Source organism: Triturus cristatus, chromosome 2_2, assembly GCF_964204655.1.
Source record: "Triturus cristatus chromosome 2_2, aTriCri1.1, whole genome shotgun sequence".
NCBI lineage: Eukaryota > Metazoa > Chordata > Amphibia > Caudata > Salamandridae > Triturus > Triturus cristatus.
Window position 1 is genome coordinate 1,148,747,870 of NC_140582.1, and position 24,046 is coordinate 1,148,771,915.

At 48.0% G+C, this 24,046-nt stretch overlaps 1 protein-coding gene across 1 annotated transcript in view; it reads right to left on the minus strand.

Moving 5' to 3' along the window:
- SLC4A11 (solute carrier family 4 member 11) overlaps positions 1 to 24,046 on the minus strand; it is a 1,034,103-nt gene that overhangs the window by 398,022 nt on the left and 612,035 nt on the right. The window lies entirely within an intron of this gene.

The following is a 24,046-nucleotide window of genomic DNA, read 5'->3' on the forward strand; positions in this document are numbered from 1 at the left end:
ATATGTGCTGCAAGTCTAATTAAGAATTACTTTAAAGGAAGGGCACCATCAATGTGAATAAGGTTGCAATCAGTTGCCCAACAGGAGAATTTCTGACAGCAAAGATCACTTGCGAGCTTTCAGAAAATCTTTGAATCACATGGTAGTGAAAAAGATATCCAAGAATGGCATTCTCTTTTTGACACATCCTAAGAGAATCTCTTTTGAGGTCATAAGATATTCTTGTGTAAGAATGCTTCACCTGGTAGATCAGAACATCAAAAGGTAGGTATTACACAGGTTTAGCTGAGCCTTACGCCGTTCTTCAAGGGAGGCATGGGTAAATTTGTGAGAATCGCCTTAATGCTAGCCAAGAGGAGGGTGGCAATGAAATGGGAAACTACAGCTGGCCCGATCCCTGACCACTGGTTGAAGGATTTAATACATTGCACGGAAAACCTTGTACTATATGCAGAAGAGCTACCTGCCCCCTCAAGACCCAAAGATATCTGGGAACCGTTACTCCAATATTTACGATCCACTACACAGGACACGTCATCAGACAATGTAGAACAGTAATGTTGTATATATAAGATAGATGTGTGACATTTTAAAGCACTGAAACAGTGATTATTTGAGGACAAACAATCCCATGTAACATGTAGCCACGTGTTGTTTTTCTTCTGTTTCTTTGTTTTTTTACTGTCATGTTGTGTACTGCAATATATGCGAAGCCTGTCTCTAACATCAATATGCCTGAGATCTAATAAAAATCTTTATAAATAAAAAAAAAAAAAAAAAAAAGTTATAACACAGGTTTTGCGTTTGAGACTATGAAAACCAGATGATAGGCGATTTTTCTGGAGGCTGCTTTGAAGTTCACTTAAGTGGATGACATATGACTTAAGAAAGGAATACAGTGCCTATTTTTAAACCTTTATTACGTACCAACCAGGCTTTCAGGGGTGGGTGTGTTTGAAATGGAAAAGTTATTTGTATTCCAAGTTTGCATTGTAGGTATCCTCAATGAAGTCATAAATACATAATATTTCTATGCATTTGCACGGATCCCAGACCACTATTCAGGTATTTGAACTTAATATTTAGATGGCTGTAGTCAACTCAATGTTTAAGAACTTGGTGTTACCTCAATTAAAAACAAAACAAGCAGGCTTTTACTGAATTTTTATGAATCATAAAATGGCATTAATTTAATAGAAAGTGACCACATTGCAGCAACCGACAAAGGCAATACTGAGTTCAATCCTAAAGAACAAGTTACTCACGTTCAGTAACGCTTTTTCTGGTGGATGCAGTATCTGCCTGTGGATTCCTCACCTTTTGAATACCCCCTGTGCCAGCATTCTGCGGAAATTCTTTCCTAGCTCTCCCACGTCAACGAGGACTTCATAATAGCACGGCTCCGCTCGCGACTCCGTATGACGTCATCGGAGCTATAAGAGGACCTAGTCGGCGTGCTGACATCAGTTCCATCCATTTTTTCCATGCCACCATGGCAAACGGGCGGACCAACACATTTTCACATGTATACATAGTATACTAAATTCGCAAACACAGCTTGACGCCGTTCACCATTCGAGGTACAGTAAGCAGACACGGACCACGTTTCAGTGCTCAATCAGTAGTTTATTTTTTGGTCGGCCATGACGAGTTTCAGTCCTTCCTCGACCTTGATCACATGACAACGCTCTTCGGCATTTTTACCCTTTTAAAGTGACAGTGCTTGATGGTGAAGGTTGTGGTAATCGCCCAACAGAAAGAAAAAACATTTTTATTGGCAAGCCAACTAGTTTAGCATTTGACCAATTTACCTTTTTAACATGTTTGCGCTTACTTTGTGTTTTTTTGACTGCTTAACAATGATCTTGTGGCATTTTATCCATTCGCATTTAACAATTCAATAAATGCAAATAAATATATATTAATAAATATAGACATATTAAATACCCTAGCAGCAAAATCTTATATACAAGGAAATATGAATCAATGATTAGCATTTCTAAAACAACGGTTCATAAAATTGTTTTAAAATTGCTAAAACAGTTTGTATGTTAAAACAACGTATAAAACATTGTTTTCCAAGTAAAATTAATTCATGACATTTTTGCATAAATGCAGTTTGGTAAAAATGGTTCAATTTGGTTTGCCATCATAGCTATGTGTCCCGTCATAGGCTGTCCCCAAAATAAAATTGTATTATAAAATGCTGGTGCTGAAATATTACCACATTACTCAAAATTGGGAATATGGACCAATTGGTCACCTTAAAATAATTGCAAGCAACACCTCTAAATGTGCAAATAGCAAATTTTCTAAAAAATCAATGTATTTATGGTTAAGGTCAGGCGGCAGCTTCTCATTATTTTATTGTTTAGCATTCATTTGTATTTGAAATCCTCCATTCATCCATTGCTAAAAGAATGTTGTAGTTGCAGCTAGATTATAGATTTATGTGCATCGCTTCATAAAACCAGAGTTAAAACCAGAGTTAAAGCTGAAGTTAAAATTAAAGATGTTTTACTAAAAGATCATTAAAACTGCCCATGTTATAAACTAGGTTTTGGGAGAGATCTATTATAAGCACGTATATAGATCTTCTGTGGTATACAAACCTCCCAGGGATTTACTATCGAGATTTAGAATGTACCTCGTTTCTAATCTCCGCAGAGCCCCCTCTCTATCACTTCCCCTTCTATTTTTTGGTACAGAGTCTATGAGGTAGTAAGAGAGGTGTTTGTTGTGGACTTCTTAGAAATGTCTGGCAATAGGGTAGGTTGGATTTCGATTTGTGATCGACCTGAGATGCTGTAGAATTCTTTTATTTGCAGGGAGTTTAGTACTCCCAACATATCTTAGATTACATGAGCATTCTAAGATATATATGGCATGATCGGTTTTGCAGTGCAGAGCGCGTGAAATTTCCACTTCTCTTTCGCAAAACGGAGTTTTGTAAGCTTTTTTATTTACACCGTACTGAGAGGCCTTGCAGTTTTTACATTTCATGAAGCCAATTTTGTTGTTCTACAGCTTCTGGGCTACTCTTAACTAAGCTACCACTCATAGATGGAGCTATCCTGTATGTTATCCCCAGGGTTTTAGTTAAAGTATCTCCTATAACAGGGTCACTTAACACTATCGGCCAGTTTCGCTGGACAATATTCTTTATAGATTTATTTTGCAAATTGTAAGCCGTAATAAGCCGCAATTGTAGTTTTTTTTGCTTTTCAAGATTAGTTTGTTTTTGGTTTTAGGAGTGCATTTCTATATAGACTCTTGGTTTAGTTGATGGCTGCATCTATGGTCCTGCTCTTATATCCCCTTGCTAAAAATCTATTTTTGCTTTCCAGTTGGGCTTTTTGTATATCAATGGGGTTGCTGCATATTCGTTTAATCCTCAGCATTCCCCCATATGGGATACTGTTGACAAGCTGTCGAGGGTGGAAACTCGTGGAATGTAGGACCGAATTGCCCACTGTTCCTTTTCTGAATAATCTAGTTTCCAGTTTGTTTTGGTTTATAAAAGCTTCTACATCAAGGAAATGAATTGTGTGGCAGCTAATGGTGGACATGAAGCTTAGGTTGATATCATTGTTATCGCGATTCACTACAAAATTGTAGCTTCCTTTGTTGACCCTTCCCACACAATAAAAATGTCATCAATAAATCTCAGCAACAATTTGACATTTTTGTCCATGAAATTCTTGTGTGTCGTGCTGAGGACTAGCTCCTCCCACCACCCCATATGCAAACAAGCATAGTTGGGGGAGAAGCTGGCCCCCATCGCGACGCCCCAAATCTGTTGATATACAGTTTTGTCAAACAGAAACACATTATTAAGACAAAAATGAGTCATGTTACTTAGCATTGTGCAATGCGCGGTCAATCTTGTTTTTCCTCTGCCCAAGAAATGCTCTAGTGCCCTTATACCATCCCTGTGTATAATACTGGTATAAAGGGACACTACATCCAAAGTCATCAATTGATAGCTTTCTTTCCATTCAAAATGTTGCAGTTTAGCTAGAAAGTCGCTTGTGTCCCTGATGTAAGTGGGCAAAGATTGGACCAATTCCTGTAGGAAGTAGTCTATGTATTGGCTTGCATTCTCAAGCAAACTGTTCTGTGCCGAGATGATGGGACGGCCTGGTGGATTTGTTGCATCTTTATGTATTTTTGGGATGAAATATATATTGGGAATTATAGGATTTTCCTTTCATATGAATTTATATTCATCCAATGTCAGGATTCCAGCGCTCTTCCACGCTAAAAGTTTCCCATAAAAGTAATCTTGTATTGATTTTAGTGCCCATATATTGCTGATTTTGTAGCAAGTTCTATCATTTAGCTGCAATAAATGGTAAACTAAATATATATATATATATATATATATATATATATATATACACACACAAATGCCTAACCAATAAAGCATGGGAGAAGAGCAATAGACCAAGCATTTCCCACGATTAAAACAATCATGATTAAGTCGTATTAAAAAAAATTCATGTCAAACAGTTAAAGCATTTTTTTGGAGGGGTATTAACAGGTGGACAACGGAGAGGCGGGCGGGACAGTGAGGAATCCATAGGCAGATACTGTATCCACCAGAAAAAGCGTTACCGAATGTAAGTAAGAAACGCGTTACTTACCTGGAACAGCAGTTATCCAGTATTGATGTCTTTTATAGATTCACATGCCTGAATCATTCCCCGTCGTCGAGACGGGAGCCTCCGGTTCATAGAAAAGTAATGTCCTATAGACATACATAGAGAAAAATAGGCCTAAGGGCCTCCCCTTAGTAGCCTACCCTTGTCCTTATGTAAAAAAGGACCAAACTCTTAGAGCCAGCCAATCAGCTATCACCTCCCTCTAGAACCTTCCTGACAGGAGCCTCAGTCCCTCAGATTTTCATACGCACCAAGCTAGGTAGGCGTAACACAGTTAGAGAGAGACGCGAGTCCTTCCAGGGGAGGCGGGAGGGTTGCATGTGAATCTATGAAAGACACCAATACTGGATAACTGCTGTTACAGGTAAGTAACGCGTTTCTTATCCAGTATTAGGGGTGTCTTTCATAGATTCACATGCCTGAATCAGAGTAGTTAGCAGTACATTATGCACATTTCCGATGTAATCATGCCATATAGTCATTTTAGATAATACACATATTACCATGCGACTTTGAAACATTGGCATACATCAATATATCATAGCAGCAAGAGATGTGCATACCAGGATGGCGGGATGTTGGAAGGCTCACCTCACTGGAATAATAAGTTCAGCATCCAGGCAGTAGCGTCTGGAGAAGGTGTGCGGTGACTTCCACGTCGCCGCTCTACATATGTCCAAAATCGGCACTCCAGCGAACAGCGCTGCTGATGTGGACATCGCTCTGGTGGAATGCGCTTCAACCTTAGCTCTCAAAGGCCGTCCGGCCCCGTCATGGCAGAATGCTATCGCTGAGGAGATCCACCTTGAGATGCTCTGTTTCGTTAGAGGCATACCCATCCTTGGCCTACTGTAGGCCACAAATAGCTGTGATGACTTCCTGAAGCTCTTTGTTTTGTCTATGTAAAACTTTAGACACCTTTTGAGGTCCAAGGAGTGTAGCGTCCTTTCTGCTGCGGTGGTAGGGTTTGCAAAGAAGGAACGTAGAACCATCGGTTCATTAAGGTGAAAGTCTGAAGGCACTTTCGGTATGAACTTGGGATTTGTCCTCAGCACCACCCTGTCGTGTTTGAGCTGCATGAAGGGTTCCTGAATGGATAGAGCCTGTAGCTCGCTGACTCTCCTGGCAGATGTTAGGGCGAGCAGCAGAGCCGTTTTCCATGAGATGTACTTGATGGATGCTCGATGAATGGGCTCAAAAGGGTGCTTCATGAGTTGGTGAAGGACTAAATTAAGGTGCCATGTCGGTGGGACCCCTCTAGGTCTTCGGAAGGATCTATATAGTCCCTTTAGGAACTGCTTGATAAGCCTATTGGACCAGAGAGACGGTCCTTTGTAAGTCCTGGTGAATCGTGAAATGGCCGCCAGATGCACCTTTATGGATGCGTGCGCCAATCCTGACTGTGCCAAGTGTAGTAGATATGGCAATATCTGTTCGGGTGTGATATGGAGTGGTCTCAGGCCTTTCTCTAAACACCATGTGCAGAATCGTTTCCATTTTAGAGAGTACGTTTTGTTGGTACTGTCCGCTCTTGCTTTTGCCAGCACGTCCCTGCATTCCTGCGGGATGTTTAGATGACAGAACTCTGTGCTCAGGAGCCAGGCCGATAACCTGAGCGATTGCAGGTTCGGGTATTGCACCTGCCCGTTGGACATTGTCAGCAGGTACGGGTGCTGCTTCAGACGAATCGGTGTCCTGATGGAGAGGCGATGAAGCTCCGAGAACCAGTGCTGCCTCGGCCAGAACGGGGCAATTAGGATCAGGGTACAGGGCTCCGCCTTCATCTTCCTGAGAACCCTGGAAATCATCGTAAACGGTGGAAAAGCGTACGCAAATACGCTGAACCAACCTATGGAAAAAGCATTTCCGAGTGACCTTGGTTGGGGACGCCAGCTTGCGTAGTTTGGGCATTTGGCGTTCTCCTTGGTGGCAAACAGGTCGATTCCTGGGACTCCCCATTCTGAGAATATGTGATCCAGCGTACTCTTGTCGAGCTCCCATTCATGGGAGAGGGATTTCTGTCTGCTTAGGGCGTCCGCAATGGTGTTGTCCTTGCCCAGGACATAGTCCACCCTGAGCGTGATCCCATGGAGTACAAGCCAGTTCCAGACCTTTTGCGATTCGCGTGATAGAGTGAGCGAACGCGTTCCTCCCTGTTTGTTGAGATAGTGCATCGTCGTGGTGTTGTCCGTTCTGACGAGCACCTGGGAGTTCTGGATGCATGGTAAAAAGGCTTGTAGCGCCAGATACACAGCCCTCAGTTCCAGAAGATTGATATGGAGTTGCTTCTCCTGATTTGTCCATTTGCCGCTTACTTGGAGGTCCTGTAGGACGGCTCCCCAGCCTTCCAGGGATGCATCGGTGGTGATCACCAGAGGTGCTGCTGGAAGTAGGAATGGCAGTCCTATAGACAAATTCTTGTGATTTCTCCACCATTCCAGGCTCTAGGATATTTGCGGTGTTATCTTCACAATGTCTTCGAAAGAACCTGTACTCTGTGTCCATTGGTTCGTGAGGGCTTCTTGCAATGGACGCATCCTGAGTCTGCAGTGAGGGATGAGGAGTATACAAGAAGACATCATTCCTAGGAGTGATTTGTAGGTTCGAACTCTTAGGGACTTCTTTGATGCCACAGCTGTGGCCAGAGATATTTTGTTTTTCCTTTCCTTTGAAGGAAATGCCCTTGCGCATTCCGTGTTCAAGGTCGCCCCGAGGAAGGTGATGTTTCTTGTTGGGGACATGCAGGATTTCTCGTGATTGAGAGTCAATCCTAGTTGTTGAAAAAGATTGGTGCAGGCGATGGAGGATTCGGTCGCGCCTGCAGCTGAAGGTGCCTTTACCAGCCAGTCGTCGAGGTAGGGGAAGACTTGGTGACCCATTTGACGCAGGAAAGCTGCCACAGGTGAAAGGCACTTGGTGAAAATCCGCGGTGCGGATTTGAGGCCAAACGGTAGGACTTTGAATTGGTAGTGCTGTCCTGCCACCTCGAATCTCAGGAATTTTCTGTGCCCCTTGAGTATCGGGATGTGGTAGTAGGCATCCTGGAGATCCAAAGATGTCATAAAATCCCCTTTTTCTAGAATGCCTAGTATTTCTTGGATCGTCACCATCCTGAACGACTGACTCTTCAGGAAAGAGTTGAGTGCCCTGAGGTCTAGTATGGGCCTCCACTTTTTCTCCTTCTTGCGTATAAGAAAGAAGCGGGAATAGAATCCTTTCCCTCTTTGAGACGATGGAACTCGCTCGATCGCTCCTTTCTTCAACATCGCAGATATTTCTTGGAGCAGCAGTCGTAGATGTTTGTGCGGAAGCCTGCGGGGAGGGGTTGCAGGTGGGATGGTGGTGAATTCCAGGGAATGGCCGAATCTTATTAATTGGAGTACCCACCAATCTGTGGTGATGAGATGCCAATTTTCTAGGAAATGGGTCAATTTTCCTCCAATCTTTAATGAGGGATATAGTTGCTGGACTGGCTGGAGTAATTGGTCACTGGCGTCCGCCAGTGCCCCTCTTCTGGTTTTTGCCCCTGAAGTTTGATCTCCCATAAGAAGTCTGACGACCTTGTTGCTGCTTCTGTTGGTACTGGGATTTATTCTGGTAGGAATACGAGGACCTATTTTGATAGGATCCCCTGTAGGAGGACTGGCCCCTGGATTTGTTGCCTCGAAAGGACTGATTCCTTGCCTGCAAAGTACCAAGTGCTCTAGCAGTATCAGTGTCTTTCTTGATCGCTTGGAGCGCCTCGTCAATCTTGTCCCCGAAAAGGTGTTGGCCGTCGAAGGGCATGTCCAGCACCTTCGTCTGCACCTCTTGCCTGAATGATGTTGCCTTAAGCCATCCCTGACGGCGCAGGACTGCTGCCCCAGCTAGTTGTCGAAAGCCCGTCATGGCTACATCTATGGCACAATCAATGATCTCAGCTGCCGAGGTTTGACCCTCCGTAAGCAGTGCCTTGACCTCCTCCTGAACTGTGTCTGGCAGTTCCGCTATATTGAATATGCTACTTACCAGTATGCATCTGTTCTTGGCATGTAGGGCTGCTGACATTCATATCTGTGCATAGATCGCCGCCTAGTGTTGGGTCCGGATGTTTGCACGTTGTTGTCCTGGAAGAGTCTTCGAAGTATCCTTGGATAGGTGACTCCTCCCCTGGACTACAGTGCGCATGGGCATCCTCTCCATCCTCAGATTGTTTTTCGCCATTGTGGCAGTGATGGAGTAGATACAGAAAGTGATGACCATGCTTGCAGTAATTCTGAGAGCTGCAGCTGCGACAGGCGCCGGGGAGGAGGGAGGGCGATATGAATGTCAGCAGCCCTACATGCCAAGAACAGATGCATACTGGTAAGTAGCATATTCAGTTCGAGGCATGTGGGCTGCTGAATTCATATCTGTGCATAGAATACATAGCAGTGCCCTCTATTAGCGGCGGCTACCCGTGCCAGCTGCAGCGGTCTGAAAAAGTGTTTTGAGAACAGCCTGTCCTACAGCTGCCTGCTGTTTTGACTGCACATCTACGCAATAGTGTTTTGTAAATGTGTGTGTAGTGGACCATGTGGCTGCTCTGCATATATCATGCAGGGGAATATTTCCTAGGAAGGCCATGGAAGCCCCCAACTTGCGTGTTGAGTGGGCTCGTGGTGGAATAGTTAATGTGCGTTTTGCCTTTTGATAACAGATTTGAATACACAACTATCCATCTGGCTATCCCTGCTTTGGAGATGGCGTTACCTTTGTGGTGTGGGGCAAAGGCAACGAACAGTTGTTTTGTCTTCCTGAATGGTTTAGTCCTGTCGATGTAGTACATGAGGGCCCTCCGTACATCTAGTGTATGTAGTGCCCTTTCTGCAACAGTTTGTGGGTTTTGGAAGAAAACGGGCAGTTCAATAGTCTGGTTCATGTGGAACTGCGATATTACCTTGGGCATGAACTTGGGGTTGGTACGTAGTACGACCCTGTTGGCGTGAACCTGAATAAATGGCTCTTGAACGGTTAGTGCCTGGAGTTCACTAACTCTTCTGAGGGAAGTGATCGCTACTAGGAAGGCCACTTTCCAGGTAAGGAATTGAATCTCGCATGAGTGTAGAGGTTCAAAGGGTGGACCCATCAGGCGTGTGAGGACCGAGTTGAGGTTCCACATTGGAGCCGGTGGGTGACTAGGTGGAATGACTCGTTTGAGCCCTTCCAAGAATGCTTTGATGGCAGGCACTCTGAATAGAGAGAGGTGCTGCCTGGTTTGCAGATAGGCTGATATTGCGGTCAAATGGACACGTATAGAGGTGTACGCCAGATTGCATCGATATAGGTGTAAGAGATAACAGATGATGTTTTGGATGGATGCGTCCAGCGGGTTGATGTCATTATTACCGCAATAAATGACGAACCTTTTCCATTTGGCTGCATAGCAAGCTCTGGTAGTGGGTCTCCTGGCCTCCTTGATGATGTCCATACAGTCAGGTGGCAGGTTGAGATAGCCAAACTCTAGGACTTCAGGAGCCAGATCGCCAGATTCAGCTGTTGCGGATCTGGGTGCTGAACCTCTCCATGGTTCTGCGTCAAATGCGCGGGTTTGATCCGCAGCCTTTGATGCGGCACCACGGAAAGTTCGAGGAAGGTGGTGTACCACGGCTGGCGTGCCCACGTGGGAGCAACTAGGACGAGTGTCAGGGAGTGTTGTCGGAGTTTGCGGGCCACTAGCGGTATCAATGGCGCTGGGGGAAAAGCGTACGCAAATCTGCCGGACCAGTTCATCCATATCGCATTGCCCTGCGACTGCGGATGTGGGAATCTGGCGGCGAAGCTTGGGCATTTTGCGTTTTCGCTTGTCGCGAATAGGTCTATCTCCGGATGACCCCACTGCTGAAAGTACGGTTGGAGTACTGATGGGTGTAACTCCCACTCGTGCATTTGGTGGCTGTGTCTGCTGAGCAGATCCGCCATCTGGTTGTCCTTGCCAGGGAGGTGTTCCGCCATGAGGGACATGTTCCTTTGAATGGCCCACTTCCACATGCTGTGAGCCAGATGAGACAACTGTGGAGAGTGTGTGCCTCCCTGTTTCTGTATGTAGTACATTGCGGTCATGTTGTCCGTCCGGATCAACACGACCTTGTTGCATAGATGTACTTTGAATGCCTTCATGGCTAGGAAGATTGCCATCAATTCCAGAAGGTTGATGTGCAACTTCTTTTGTTGTGTTGTCCATAGTCCTTGCACTGTGTAGTGGAGTACATGAGCTCCCCATCCCTGGAGAGACGCGTCCGCTGTCAGTACTATTTGTGGGACAGGCTCTTGGAACGGTCGGCCCTTGCAAAGGTTTTGTGGATTCCACCAATGCAGAGAGTTGTATGCCCGACCGCTCACCAACACTAGGTCCTTTAACTGTCCTTGAGCCTGATTCCACTGACGTGCTAGGCACTCCTGAAGTGGGCGCATATGTAATCTCGCGTGCGGGACTATGAAGATGCAGGAGGCCATCATGCCTATCAACTGCATAAACACTCGCGCTGGAAGTGAGTGATTGGGTTTGAATTTGGAGATCAGCAGTTGCATGCTGTTGATCCTCACTAAATTTGGCTGAGCTGTGGCCGCCAGAGTGTCTATAGTCGCACCTAGGTACTGTTGTACGTGTGCGGGCTGGAGATGGGACTTTGGATAATTCAGTGAGAATCCCAGACTGTGAAGAAGGTGAATGGTGCGGGACATGTGGCTTGCACATTGCTGGGCTGACTTCGCTTGAACGGGCCAGTCGTCTAGGTAGGGGTAGACGTGTATATGCTGCCTCCGTAGATGTGCTGCCACCGTAGCTAGGCACTTCGTGAAAACCCTGGGCGCTGTTGTCACGCCGAAGGGAAGGACTTTGAACTGATAGTGCTGCCCCTGAACAGTGAACCTGAGGTATTTTTTGTGTGAGGGGTGGATGGGTATGTGAAAGTACGCATCCTTGAGGTCCAGTGTGGCTAGGAAGTCGCCCTGCTTGAGAAGCGGAAGGACTTGCTGTAGAGTGAGCATATGAAAGTGCTCTGAAAGAATGTACTGGTTCAGGGGTCTCAGGTCCAATATAGGTCTGAGCGACCCGTCCTTTTTTGGAATTAAGAAGTAGAGGGAGTACACTCCCGCACCCTGCTCGTGGATGGGTACGACCTCTATAGCGCCTTTTAGAAGCATACTTTGCACTTCTTGCTGTAAGAGCATTAAGTGCTCTGAGGACATAGGACGGCTTCTTGGTGGTATTGTGGGTGGAGTGGAGGTTAACTCCAGACAGTAACCGTATTTTATAATATCTTTGACCCACCTGTCCGTGGTGATGGAATTCCACGTGGACAGGAACCTTTGTAGCCTTCCCCCGACAGGTGTTATGTGGTCGGGAGGAAGGGAGAGGGCGTCACTGCTTGTTCTTGGGGGAGGACCTGGTGTTGCCGTAGCCGCGTCCTCTGCCCTTTGTGCTGGAGCCACGATATCCACCTCGGGTGTTTTTATCATAGGTGGTCTGTGTATTGCCTTTGTTATATGTTTGTTGTGACCCCTGTCCTCTACCTGCTCCCTTGTTTCCGGGGCGACGAAAGGAGCCGCTCCGAAAGGACTGAGTTTGTAGTGCGCCCATGGACTTTGCAGTGTCCGTATCCTTTTTTATCTTTTCGAGGGTGGTGTCAACCTCTGGCCCGAATAAATAGTCGGGGTTGACGGGCTGGTTCAGTATATTGTTTTGTACCTCAGGCTTGAATCCTGAGATCCGTAGCCAGGCATGTCGTCGCAACATGACGCTTGTGTTTATGGCTCTGGCAGCCGTGTCCGCAGCATCTAGTGCGCATTTGATGGAAGCGTTCGTTAGTAGCTGTCCTTCTCTGATGAGCATTTCTGCGCCTTCCTTGAACTGGTCAGGGAGATGTTGGAATATTTGCTCAAGTGTGTCATAGTGCGCTCTATCATAGCGAGCAAGGAGCGCCTGAGTGTTGGCTATGCGCCATATGTTGGCAGCTTGGGCGGCAACTCGCTTGCCAGAGGTTTCTAACACCTTGGACTCTTTGTCCGGGGGAGGAGCGTCACCTGTTGTTTGCGAGTGTGCCCTCTTGCGTGCATTCGCTACGACGATGGAGTCGAGTGGTAATTGTCCTCTGATGTAAGTAGGATCCCCAGGTGCTGATCTGTATTTTTTATCAATCCTGGGGTTTATCACTCGTGCCCTGGTGGGTTCTTTGAAAATGTCCTTGGCTGGTTTGAGGACCCCCTTCAACATTGGCAGAGTCTTTACATGTCTTTGAGGATGCAAAGGTGTCCATTAGAAAGTCATCTTCGATGGTATCAGAGTGAAGCTGCACCCCATGGTTATTGGCAGCACGTTCGATAAGAGCATTGAACGCCGCAGTATCCTCCGTAGGAGATGTCTTTGCCCCATAGAGTTGTGGATCCTGTGCATCGAGAGGTGCACTGGGGTCTGCAGGGTCGCCCCAAGTTTGATCAGGGTCCTGCTGGTCATCAGGGTCCGTGTCTACATGGTAGGGGACTTGGTCAGCCATGTAGTCCTCCAATGCGTCTGTATCGGAGCGTGTGGGGGAGAACCGGTGTGGATCCTGGTAGGATGAATGGAAGGGTTCATAAAGGAGAGGTTCCGATTCTGCAGGCAACTTCCTTTTTAGTGGGATCCTGAAAGGGTCCAATGGCGGCTCCGAAGTTATCCTTCGGTCCTGGAGAATCATCCTGCCAGTGCCGGCGTCGATGATACGTGCCGGAGACGTCTCAGCAGGTGTGACCGTAGGTTGGGTGACCCGTGTCCTGAGTTGGAACATTTTTGGGATTGTTGACGGAGGCAAGCCGAAGGTAATGTTGGTCGGCACCGAAGAGGCTGCGGGAGCTCCGACCGAACCGGAGCCCGACGTGTCTTGGAGGACAGGTGTGGTTTTGCTGCCCTGCGTCACACCAGGTCGTACTTGGGGCGCCTTCGAGGCTTTGGCACCGGCCAGGCTCGTAGAGGCGGCCGTAGATTTTTTCGGTGCCGGCGGGTCATCGAGTCGGGGTGAAGAGATCACCGTCGAAGTCTTCGATACCTGAGGCTTAGGTGTCGTCGAGGGAGCGATGTGAGACACAGCAGGCGGTACGGCCCTTGGTGTCGTCGGTGCCGGTAGCCGAGCAGGTTTGTCGGTGCCGATGGCTTTTTTCCGTTTGTCGACTCCAACGTCGCCCGCTTCAAGTTCGGCACCGAAGTCCCTCTTGGTGCGGTCGGTGCCGACGCGGTGCGCTGGCGTCGAAGGCCTCGATCCGACCAGCGCTACTTTCAGTTTCGGTTTCGGTGGAACCTGAGCAGCTTTCGGTTTCGGTTTTGTGGTAGGGAAACCAGCCTGTTTATGTAGTAATGGCTGCCGCTGAACGTCCGAGGCTGGGCCCGAGGGCGGGGCCGAAGAACTGCGGGATGGGTCTCGGGTAAGGCCCGAAGGCGATCCCTCGACCGGAGCCATAGGCTGTGGCACTGGTGTTTGAACGGTTTGAACAGGTAGGCCTTGTTCATCATTGGAGCTACTTTCTTCGGCCCCGAAGGCCTCCTCGTCGTCTCCTACCTCGGTGTCGTCTTCACCTCTGTGGAAGAGTGACTCGTCTTCCTCGTCCGATCCGGGTTCGTGTTCGGAAACGGGACTGGAGGGCAAGACTTCCAATTCCTCGACGTCTTCGGCCTCGCCGAAGATGTCTGTTGGGGCCGGTGCCGCGTGCTGCGCCTCGAGTCTCGCCGCTCGTCGATTCCGCAGAGTCTTCTTCGAGCGGAACCGGGCACAGGCCATGCATGTTGATTCGTCGTGGTCCGGCGAAAGGCATTTGTTGCACACCGGATGGACGTCGATGTGTGGGTACTTCGCATTGCATACCGGACACCTTTTGAATGGCGTCCTGGATTCCATCGTCGAAGTAGTCGATGGACAGGTAAATGCGAAAGCAGTCGGTGCTGAAAGTTAGTAAACTAACAAATTCTATCGAAACCCGATCGATAAACAGTACCGACGCGAACTAAAGGCCTTTTGGCCTCGAAAAAATATTTTCCTAACTTGAGCTAAGATAGCACATCCGAACCCAATGGCGGAAAAAAACAATCTGAGGATGGAGAGGATGCCCATGCGCACTGTAGTCCAGGGGAGGAGTCACCTATCCAAGGATACTTCGAAGACTCTTCCAGGACAACAACGTGCAAACATCCGGACCCAACACTAGGCGGCGATCTATGCACAGATATGAATTCAGCAGCCCACATGCCTCGAACATGGGGCTATATCTTCCCAAAGCTGGCGGTTATAACGCCCTAACAGGGCTATGGAGTTGGCCACCTTGATGGTCATGGCCGATGTCGTAGTAAACCTTTTACCGATTGTGTCCAACTTCCTGCCTTCCCTGTCCGGTGGGGCTGACAAGAGGAGAGGAAGGGTTGCGAGAATTCTTTTGGGCCGCCTGGGTTACGACCGAATCCGGTTTCGGGTGCCCATTAAGGCAAGCTGGCGCTGTGGTTGGAGCCTTGTATTTTTTATCCAGGCGTGGAACAACCGCAGGTACAGAGGCCGGCGTCAGCATCAGTTTCTTCCCCTGGTTCCAGAGAAATTCTATTATTGGGATCGACTTCGTTGTCTTCTTTGTTTGCTCTTTGAAGTCATGTAAGAAGCACTCGGTCTCAGTCGATTCCATCACCATATGAAATCGCGTCGCTGCTCTTTCCACTATTCTATGGAAACCGCCAATATCCACTGGCGGTGAATCTGCTTGGCGCGGTTGGGGTGAAGCTGGGGAAGATGCTGTAGGAGAGTAGGGTCTGCTTTCTATGTTCACCCCCACTTTTTGCTTTTGCTTTACTGGTTTTCGACTTAGATGTGGCTGTGGGCCTGCTAATCAGACCCACAGCCCTGCTGTTCTCTCTCTAAATTAATACTATGTACTTTAGGTGCATAACCCATTTGGATAGGATCACCTTATTGGCCCCTGTACAGTGTACCCTAGGTACCCAGGGCATAGGTGTACCCTAGGCCTACCAGGGGCTGCAGCATGTATTATGCCACCCCTGGCCTGGCCTTCCATTTTGACACAACTGGCTGATCACTCAGCTGGGGCAAGGTCGTGGAATCACCCCTTGCTTAGGTGTAGTATCCCTATACCTAGCTTACATATAGACACATGTGTACCTATCAGTCACTCCTATGGCAGGCCTTGACAATCCTGGAGGCAGAGTGCTTGGTAACATGTGAGATGGTGCTCTAGCATGAGCTGAGCCTGTCTGCAGCTTTCGGAACCTTGTCCTTATAGCTGTTCTATGATATAGCCTACCATATACTCTTAAAGTGCCTTATAATCTTAGACGGTTATGGTAACTATGGTTTGGCTTTATCGAAACATGTCGTGTAAGGTGTCTAACACTCGGGAATAATACCCCCATGCCATTTCTGGACATGGGAAGATTATTCCCCCCTTCTAGAGGGAAAGACATGTTAAAATCATACTTCAACTGTTAGCCTCTGACCAAAGCCTCAGCATCACAAAATGGATGCTGCTGCCACGACACAAGTCTGACCTCCTGCTGCTGGGAGTGATCCCAGCCAGGGAGGCCTGGACAATAGGTTTCCTGCTTGGGGAGGTGCTAGCACCTCCCCAGACAGCCTTTAGTGTATTGGGGCAGGGTGGGCTGAAAGGAATGAGACATGCCTGGGGCACACAAGGTGTTCCTTGCATAGTCCAGTTCAAACCGGCGCTGGGGCACTCCAGCCCCAGCTCTGGCGCGAAACTGGACAAAGGGAAGTGGGTGTAACCACCCCCTCCCAGGTCCCACCCATAAGGCGTGACCTAGCAGGTATCCCAGCCCCCCAGATTAGTATAAGAGTGGGAGTTGGGCCTCAAGACTTTAGATTATCCTGAACCTGCAAAACTGAACAGAAACTCTGGACCTTCGACATTCGACGAAAGAAGAAGACTGAAGAATCTCCCTTGTAGCCAAGGAGTGGCTACCCTGTGCAAACAGGCACCATCAAGAGACTACCCTTTGCTTTGCGACCGTTCTACGAGGAACCGACTGCAGAGCCCGACCAGAGCCTTGACTTCCAGACTTCTCCGACCCTCATCCACATCAGAGCTGAGATCCGTGGAGGCGACGAGCGACGTGGGACCGGCTACCTGGGAAAAGTGGCTAGTAACTTACAGCGCAGCTTCTGAGGTACCCTCGAAGTTGTGCACCGGGGATTGAGAAGCCCCAACCCCAAGCACCAACTGCACCGAAGATCAGCCCCCCACACTCCACGAGTCCTGCGTGGGGCCCTTCAGCATTTTCCTGCTTGCCGCGTCTGTCCGGTTGCTTGCCCGCTGGCTAGTGGCCTCTGTGACGACGCTCCCTGAAATCTTCTGCGCTGGTTTGGCTCCTCCAGACTGGCTCCCGCTTCTCTGCAAAGAAGAAGCACCCCAGACCTTCCTGGTCTGCACCAGAAGCAAGTCTCTTGTTCTTCGTGGGTTCCGCTTGCCAAGGCTTGGTGAGTCCTAGTCCAACTTCGACGCCGCCGACAGCAAGAGCCTTCGTGGGACAGCTCGCCTCCTGGTCCTGGTCGTCCTCGACGCTTCCTGGTCCTCCTGGCTGCAGCGACAAGCTTCACCTTCACCTGCAACTCTTCACGACATCGCCTGGTTCCTTCCTGGTTCCACGTGGTCACTGGCTAGTGACCTTGACTCTGTCCCCTCTGCTTGCAGGTTTCTTCTCTTCTTGATCCCAGGCTTGGGATCCACCGGACACTCTCCCCTGACTGCCTGTCAGCATCTTTCTTCAGGCATCCATAGGAGTCGACGACGAAAACAACGCATCTTCACCCCTATGCACCCGCAGCCTGTGGGCTAGGTAACTTGGGTACTCCGGTGCTCATCAGGATAGTGACTATCCTAGTGTCTAGTTTTCAAGTCTCAACTTCCTAGCTACTCCGGAAGTGTCCTAAATCTATCTATTTCCAAACTGTAACATTGCTATTGACTTTTACGCATTACGCGTGAGTGTTTCCACTCTGCACACGAATCCCGTGGGCCTCCCACTTCCTAACTAACGCTAGTGTAGTGTAGCCCCAGCGATTCCCTAGGCCTAGGCCTATTCTATTTCCGTGACAGTGGTTCTTATACCACTTATTTAGTATATGGTTTGCGTGGCCCCTAGGGCCTAACTGTATTACTTACCTGTGTGACTTACTGTATGCATTAATAAGACTGTGTTGTACTTACCTCTAAACTCATAAAGAGTGCTGAGGGTTTGCTTAGAATAAATACACTTTATTTTATATATATATCTGTTGTGGTGTCCTTTCATTTGGTATTCAAGGGATTATATATGGTATCACAGCTGGCTTCACATGCCATTCAGAGTTTAGCCTAAGACTGCTCTTGTCCATGCTACCACTAGGATAGCTGGTCTATAAGGTTGACTTTACAACCAATCACCATAAGGGTATTTGGACTGATATAAGGTGTACACTATAACTAGTGACATCATACATCAGGCCAACTTCTCACATTGGTGAGCAGCGGTTGGGATCTGAGCTTGCTGTTGTAATACCATTGTAATCTTGAGATACTAAATTGAAAGATCACACAGATATTGTCTAGGTACATATAACATAGTTTATAATACTTAAGTCCTACTGGACTTAGTGGTTGTAGGTTGAAGGGAGTAACACACCCTGACTACAACTACTAGAGAGGTTTAGTAGAAACAACTAGTGTAGGTAGGTGCACACACCACACCCTCACTAGATCATGCCTCTGGGAGGAGATCAAGTAGATGCTCTCTCAGGAGGGGCAGGTCTGCAGAAGACCCCCTCTAGGTATGATACCTTAACATTCCAGGAGATGAGACAATTGTGTACCTCCAGAGGAATAAAACAGGGTGCAAATCCTACCCTCCTTCAGTTAAGACAACTCCTAGAGGAGTATGATGCTCAGAGGGCATCTCAGGAAGGTGCCCTAGGCACAGAGGAGGGTCTACCCACCACAGAGGAGTCAGATGGGGCTTCAGATGGGGAGGTAGATAGCCAGAGCCAAGTAAGGAGACTTAGCCAGGCTAACTTAAGTTTACATGGGAGTTTGCATGGGGTCCCCCCATACAGACCCACAAGTAGACATTCACAGAGAAACAGGAAGGACAGATCCCCTTCAGGGGAATCCATCCACTCCCATGTCTCTAACATCTCTAATGCTTCCTCTCACAGGGGAATGACTTCACCTGAGAGAAAGGAGCATGCAGCCAGAATGAGGGAGGCTAATCTGAGGATTCAGAGGGAAGAACTTGCCCTTGCCAAAGAGAAGCTTGCTCTGGCTAGAGAACAAAAGTTAAGTGGGTTAGAACCCACTGGTGGCAGCAACATTCCTAGAGATAGAGACAGGCACTATGATAATAGAAACCTGAGCAAGATTGTCCCTCCCTACAAGTGTGGGGATGACATCCACAAATGGATAACTGCTTTGGAGAGAGCTTGCAAAGTACAGCAGGTACCCCAAAGTCAGTGGGCAGCTATCTTGTGGCTCTCCTTCTCTGAGAAAGGAAGAGACAAGCTCCTCACAGTTAGTGATGAGGATGCAGATAATTACACTGTCCTGAAGAGTGCTCTGATTGATGGGTTTGGCCTAACCACTGAACAATACAGGTTGTTGTTCAGGGATACCCAGAAGACACAGACTCCGGACTGGACTGACTTTGTAGATTGTGCCACTAAGGCTCTGGAAGGCTGGCTAATGGGAAGTAAGGTTAAGGACTATACAGGATTGTATAATTTGATCATGAGAGAACAAATACTTAACAACTGTCAAAACCAGCTATTGCATCAACACCTGATTGATTCTGATCTGACTTCTCCCCAAGAATTGGGAAAGAAGGCAGATAGATGGGTCAGGACTAGAGTTAAGCAGAAAAACCAGAACCAGGGCGGTGATCAGAAAAAGGCAGACCAGAAGGGTAATGAGCAGAAACAAAAAGACCAGAAGTCTTCACCAGGCCCCCAAAAGGCTCAGGGGGAGGGTGGTTCCAAAAAGGATAAGAAGAAAGAAGGCCAAAAGAAACCATGGTGCAACTATTGTAAGTCCAACTCACATTGGTTTAGTGAGTGCACCAAAAAGGATAAGCCCCCAGCCACCATTGCCCCTAAGGCAACTGTACCCCCTAGTTCAGCTGTAAGTGGTGGTTCCCAGCAAAAGGGTGTAGTAGGGTTAACCCTGGGAACTGAGGAGGATTCTGGCCTAGTCAGAGTACCTACTCAGGCTGTCCTGATCTGTGATGGGGACTTAGCTTTGTCCTCTACTGTAGGCCCCAGTAACCTGGGCAAGTACAGACAGACACCTTTTATCAACCAAAGAATGGCTCAGGCCTACAGGGACACTGGAGCTAGTGTCACAATGGTGACACCTGCTTTTGTGGACCCTGGACAGATCATACTAGGTGAGAATTACCTAGTGACCAACGCTAGCAATGCCACTACCTCCCATAGTGTGGCTATTGTTAACTTCTCCTGGGGAGGGGTAACTGGCCTCAAGAAAGTTGTTGTTAGTTCAGACCTTCCTGTAGAGTGTTTACTGGGCAATGATCTTGAAACTTCAGTTTGGTCTGAAGTGGAGTATAGGACCCATGCAGAAATGCTGGGGATAGATGCACATGTCCTTGCTGTGACCAGGTCACAGGCCAAAAAGTGCAACACTGAGCAAGTGCTGGATCCTGAAACTATGGACCAGTCACAATCCAAGAGAAAGAGCAGTAGGGTTAAGGCTGTGCCTTCCCCCCTGCCTCAGGTAGTGGATCAGCCCTCCCAGGAGGATGATTCTGAGAGCCCTGAAGGAACTGTCCTAGAAGAACTTGAACCTGATCAGGTTGAGTTTCTTGGGACAGGGGGACCTTCCAGGGCAGATCTGAGGCAGGCTCAATAAGACTGCCCCTCTCTTGAACCCCTCAGACAGCTGGCTGCTGCTGAGGCTGCAGGGAATGCTCAAGGTACCCATAGAGTGTATTGGGATGAAGGGCTACTGTACTCAGAGGCTAGAGACCCCAAGCCTGGTGCAGCCAGGAGGTTGGTCATACCACTGAAGTTCAGAGGCTTCCTTCTAACCTTGGCCCATGATATTCCCCTTGCAGGACATTTAGGCCAGAAAAAGACTTGGGACAGGCTTGTCCCTCACTTTCACTGGCCCCATATGTCAGAAGATACTAAGGAGTTTTGTCGCTCCTGTGTCACCTGCCAAGCCAGTGGCAAATCAGGTGGCACCACAAAGGCCCCCCTCATACCACTACCTGTGGTGGGGGTCCCCTTTGAAAGAGTGGGCATAGATATTGTAGGACCAATGGACCCACAAACAGCATCTGGGCACAGATTCATACTGGTGATAGTGGACCATGCCACCAGGTACCCAGAAGCAATTCCCCTGAGGACCACAACAGCTCCTGTTGTGGCAAGGGCCCTGCTTGGAGTATTCTCCAGAGTGGGCTTTCCAAAGGAGGTCATTTCTGACAGAGGTGCCAACTTTATGTCAGGATACTTGACTGCAATGTGGAAGGAGTGTGGTGTTAACTATAAGTTCACCACACCCTATCACCCACAGTGCAATGGGCTTGTTGAGAGATTCAACAAGACCCTAAAGGGAATGATAAAAGGATTACCAGACAAGCTTAGGCGAAGATGGGACATCCTTTTACCCTGCCTTCTGTTTGCTTACAGAGAGGTCCCACAAAAGGGGGTTGGCTACAGCCCTTTTGAGCTTTTGTTTGGGCATCCTGTAAGAGGACCCCTGTGTTTGGTGAAGGAAGGATGGGAGAGACCTCTCAGACAACCCAAACTAGACATAGTGGATTATGTACTTGGTCTCCGCTCCAGGATGGCAGCGTATATGAAGAAGGCTTCTAAAAACCTTGAGGCAAGCCAAGAACTCCAAAAAGCTTGGCATGACCAAAAGGCTGTACTGACTGTTTACCAGCCAGGGCAGAAAGTGTGGGTGTTGGAGCCAGTGGCCCCAGCAGCACTCCAAGACAAATGGTCTGGACCCCACACTATTGTTGAGAAAAAGGGAGAAGTCACCTACTTGGTGGACCTTGGGACTCCCAGAAGCCCCCACAGGGTGCTTCATGTCAACAGATTGAAGGCATATGTTGACAGGGCAGACATGGGGCTACTCATGGCTACAGATGAGGGGCAGGAGGAAGAGAGTGACCCTCTCCCAGACCTGTTGACTCAGAACCCTGATGATGGCTCAGTTGATGGTGTGGTCTTTTCTGACAGCCTCACTGTCCATCAGCAACAGGACTGCAGGCAAGTTCTGCAGTCCTACAGACATATGTTCTCTCTGACCCAAAGTCAGACAAACTGGTGCACCCATGAGGTGGACACTGGTGACAGTCTGCCTGTGAAGAGTAAAATCTACAGGCAACCTGACCATGTCAGGGACTGCATAAAAGTTGAGGTACAAAAGATGTTGGAGCTGGGAGTCATTGAACCTTCAGAGAGCCCTTGGGCTAGTCCTGTAGTCCTTGTGCCAAAACCTCACACCCAAGATGGTAAGAGAGAGATGAGGTTTTGTGTGGATTACAGAGGTCTCAATGCTGTCACTAGGACAGATGCCCACCCAATACCTAGGGCAGATGAGCTCATTGACAGACTGGCAGCTGCTAAGTTTTTGAGCACATTTGACCTAACAGCAGGCTACTGGCAAATCAGACTAGCTGAGAGTGCAAAGGCCAAAACTGCTTTCTCGACCCCAGGAGGACATTATCAATTTGTGGTAATGCCCTTTGGTTTGAAGAATGCACCTGCCACTTTCCAAAGGTTGGTGAATCAAGTCCTTACTGGGTTGGATGATTATTGTGCAGCTTATCTTGATGATATTGCTGTCTTTAGCTCCACCTGGGAGGATCACCTGGTCCACCTGAGGAATGTTCTAGAGGCCCTGCAAAAGGCAGGCCTCACTATCAAGGCCACTAAGTGCCAGATAGGGCAGAGCAAGGTTGTATACCTGGGCCACCTAGTTGGTGGGGGTCAGGTTCAACCACTGGAGAGCAAGATCCAGACCATAAAGGACTGGGCTCCTCCAACTACCCAGACTCAGGTCAGAGCTTTCTTGGGCCTGTCTGGGTACTACAGAAAGTTTGTTAAGAACTATGGGTCCATAGTGACACCACTTAATGACTTGACCTCCAAGAAGATGCCAAAGAAAGTTCAGTGGACAGTAAGCTGTCAAAAAGCATTTGATGACCTGAAGCAGGCCATGTGCAGTGCACCTATTCTGAAAAGTCCAGACTACTCCAAAGAGTTCATTGTCCAGACAGATGCTTCTGAGTTAGGTGTGGGAGCTGTTCCTTCACAACTGAATGTAGATGGTCAAGACCAGCCCATTGCTTTTATAAGTAGAAGGCTGACCCCTAGAGAGAAACGTTGGTCAGCTATTGAGAGGGAGGCCTTTGCTGTGGTTTGGGCCCTGAAGAAGCTGAGGCCATACTTGTTTGGCACTCACTTCAAGATTCAGACAGACCATAAGCCCCTCTTGTGGCTAAATCAGATGAAGGGTGAAAATCCCAAACTTCTTAGGTGGTCCATTTCCCTACAGGGGATGGACTTCACAGTGGAACATAGACCTGGGACTGACCATGCCAATGCAGATGGACTCTCCAGATATTTCCACTTAGAACATGAAGACTCAACTGGTCAAGGTTAGATAAATGTCCCTAAGTTGGGGGGGGGGGGTTGTGTAGGAGAGTAGGGTCTGCTTTTTATGTTCACCCCCACTTTTTGCTTTTGCTTTACTGGTTTTCGACTTAGATGTGGCTGTGGGCCTGCTAATCAGACCCACAGCCCTGCTGTTCTCTCTCTAAATTAATACTATGTACTTTAGGTGCATAACCCATTTGGATAGGATCACCTTATTGGCCCCTGTACAGTGTACCCTAGGTACCCAGGGCATAGGTGTACCCTAGGCCTACCAGGGGCTGCAGCATGTATTATGCCACCCCTGGCCTGGCCTTCCATTTTGACACAACTGGCTGATCACTCAGCTGGGGCAAGGTCGTGGAATCACCCCTTGCTTAGGTGTAGTATCCCTATACCTAGCTTACATATAGACACATGTGTACCTATCAGTCACTCCTATGGCAGGCCTTGACAATCCTGGAGGCAGAGTGCTTGGTAACATGTGAGATGGTGCTCTAGCATGAGCTGAGCCTGTCTGCAGCTTTCGGAACCTTGTCCTTATAGCTGTTCTATGATATAGCCTACCATATACTCTTAAAGTGCCTTATAATCTTAGACGGTTATGGTAACTATGGTTTGGCTTTATCAAAACATGTCGTGTAAGGTGTCTAACACTCGGGAATAATACCCCCATGCCATTTCTGGACATGGGAAGATTATTCCCCCCTTCTAGAGGGAAAG